The following is a 3,128-nucleotide window of genomic DNA, read 5'->3' on the forward strand; positions in this document are numbered from 1 at the left end:
TATGGAATGTGTAGCGAAGTTAGGGAGAGTGTAGACATTAATAAAAAATACAAAAAAATTCTCTGATAAAAATACAAAAAAAATTTCTTTGATGTGTTAACTTGATGCATGTGCAATTGTTTTCGTTATTTAAGATTGATTATCACAACGGCTGAGGAGATTAGAGCAGATGTGGTCTATAGAATTAAGGGGGGTGGCTTAAGTGGAGGAGTGCATTTGGGGTACTTTTCGATCATCGAGTACCTACTAGACTAAAAAGGAAGTTTTATAGAATGGCTATTAGACAAGCGATGTCGTATGGAACGGAATGTTAGATAATTAAGAAACATGTATATAAGATGAATATTGTTGAGATGAGGATGCTTAGGTAGATGTGTGACGAAATTAGAAAGAGAGAGAATAGATTGAGATGGTTTAGTCATATACAATGGAGACCAACAGAAGCAATATTGAAGAAGAGATGCGATACAGTGATGGTAGATGAAAGTGTTAGGAGAAGGGACAGACCTAGGTTGACGTGAGTTAGTGTAGTAAATAAAAATACGAATCTCCTTAATTTGACTAACGATATGGCCTTGGATAAAATCGAATGGAAAAGGATGATTCATGTAATCGATCCCGTTTGATAAAATTTAAGGCTTGATTTGGGCTGATTTGGTTTGGGTCAAGTGTGGCAGGCTTGATATAGGCTATTTCTTTTCAACTAATAATTGTTTAATGTGTCAAAATTGACATTTTCAAATTTTATTGTACACGAGAAGCTCCAAACCAGAAGAAATGTTCATCGAACTTATCGATTGGCTTTTCTTTGAGAAGAGAAATGACATGCAAACAGAAACTGAGAGGGTAATTTATATGTAAATTGGGCCGAGCTGGGTAATGGGCCGTTCTGTGGGCCACAGTAAAAAGGGCTGAATAAAAGAGCCTTGTAGTTAGCCCGGTCTAGAAAGAGCCTTGTAGTTAGCTCGGTCCAAGAGAGCCTTGTATTTAGCTCGGTCACCGCTGTTAGAGTGATGACAGTTAGCTCGGCCATACCCTTATGAGCCGAAGTATTTTGAGCTTTTCTGAGGACCTTGCTACGGTTTAGCTCGGTCCAATCTCGTTATGGTTAGCACGGTCTCAGCAGGAGAAGCTGATGTACACGTAGTGAAGGGGAGAATCGAGCTAGGTAAAGCTCGGTCATTTCAGCCAGTATAGCATGGCTGTGATAGCTCGGTCGTTTTGTCATACCACCGAGGTAAAACCATCTCACTTGGTTTAAGTAGTAAGGGCAGTGTTGAAGGATAAGAATTATCTTTCAAGAGTGTGATTCCTTGGAGAACTCTGTATGGAGGAATAAGAGTCCTACTAGGATTGTGCCACGCGGAACCTATAAAAGCTCATAACATCACTTATGGAGAGGTAACACAACTTTGATTCTCGAATACACATAGCTTTTGTCTATTTGTCTATTTTGCTGACTTAGGCATCGAATAGGTATCCGGCACACACCTGCTGGCTAGCTCACGTTTGTGTTTTCAGGGAATAAAGCGACGACGTTTGAAGGAGCGCAGATTTGATCAACAGGATTATACGAGAAGATTATTTCTTGCTCGTACAATTGGCGCAGTCTGTGGGAATCACAGAAAGAACAAAACCTCTTGATCAAAGTTTTCCTCGCTAGATTAGACGCAATGGCACACAATGAAGATTTATCGCAGTCCGCCATTGACGGACAAACCCCAGAGGGAGGTGGGAGGCGCGAAGGTTTGCCTTCCATCCCTCCCATAGCAGATTTAGAGCCCCAACGACAAAACTCCTGGAGGGATGCAAGGGGGAGGCGGGGTAACAGCCCCCGTTGCTCATCAAGTCCTGATAGGCAAAGGTGAATGGGAGGATCGGGTAAAGGAGCAGGACGAGTCAGAAGATCGTGGTAGGCATACCATGCCATCGTAAACAGAGAGTAGGAGCCTCAGAACAGGCGACACTCAATCAAGGACTTCTAGAACTCGTTACTCTAGGTCTGAGAGAACGAGATCATTGAGGTCTTACACTGAGGGAAGCACCTATCGACCCTCATATACGCATCAGACATTATCCAGGCAAACGGAGTTGCCTAGATCGTCCGACTTACGAACTATGCTTGAAGAAAGGGCACGACGGAAGGAGGATGCCAAGGCACGCGACCCGCACAGAATTTCAGCCCTTCAGCGGTTGGCTCCTCGGACGCATGGACGCGTCGAGGTAAGAATGCCAATACCGCATTTTGCCTACGAACTAACAGATAAAGCATTGGCAAGGCTACATAGCTCGCCGTTCGTTCCGGCGATTGAGAACGCACCCTTACCTTTAGGCTTCATCCAGCATAAATTTACGACTTACGAGGGGACGACAGACCCTTACATGCACTTAAGCCACTTTCGCTAGGTCATGGCAGTATACCGGCAGAACGAGGCTTTGATGTGCATTCTATTCCCATCTAGCCTTGGCGACCTAGGTTTAACCTGGTTCGAAAGGCTACCAGAAGGCAGCATAGCCTCCTGGGCACAATTAGCGAAGGCGTTCGTGACAAGGTTCAGAACGAACACCAAGATGCCAGTAGAGATCGATCAGCTACTCTCCATTGACATGGGCGACAAGGAGACGTTGAGATCCTACAACAGTCGTTATTGGGAGACCTTCAACCAGATAGGAAATTGCCCCACAAATCTCGCCATCGCACAATACAAAAGGGGTCTTTCAGTCGGAAACAGGCTGAGGGACTCAATTACCATGACGCCCCCTCTCACAATGGAAGCCTTAATGGAGAGGGTACACCAGCACATTCGGGTGGAGGAGGACGGCGCCCGCGCTAAAACGAAGTCTGGTACAACCGTAATACCAGATAAAAAGACTTCGGCAAAAGTCAACGTGGTAGAACGTCCAAGCAAAAAGGGCGAGACAGGCGGGACAACGGAGATGACCACGATAAAAGGTGGTTGAGAGTCCGCACTGCCATTACCACGGTGTTCAAAAAATCGATCTATCGGATTCTCAATGAGATACGTGATGAACCTTTCGTCAGATGACCAGCTAAATTGGGAGAGGCACAGAAGGACTATGACGAAAGATCCCGATGCACCTTCTATAAGGAAAAAGGCACCGCACTG

The sequence above is a fragment of the Camellia sinensis genome, chromosome 9 (genome assembly GCF_055761805.1).
Source record: "Camellia sinensis isolate YWXY chromosome 9, ASM5576180v1, whole genome shotgun sequence".
In the NCBI taxonomy this organism is placed as follows: Eukaryota; Viridiplantae; Streptophyta; class Magnoliopsida; order Ericales; family Theaceae; genus Camellia; species Camellia sinensis.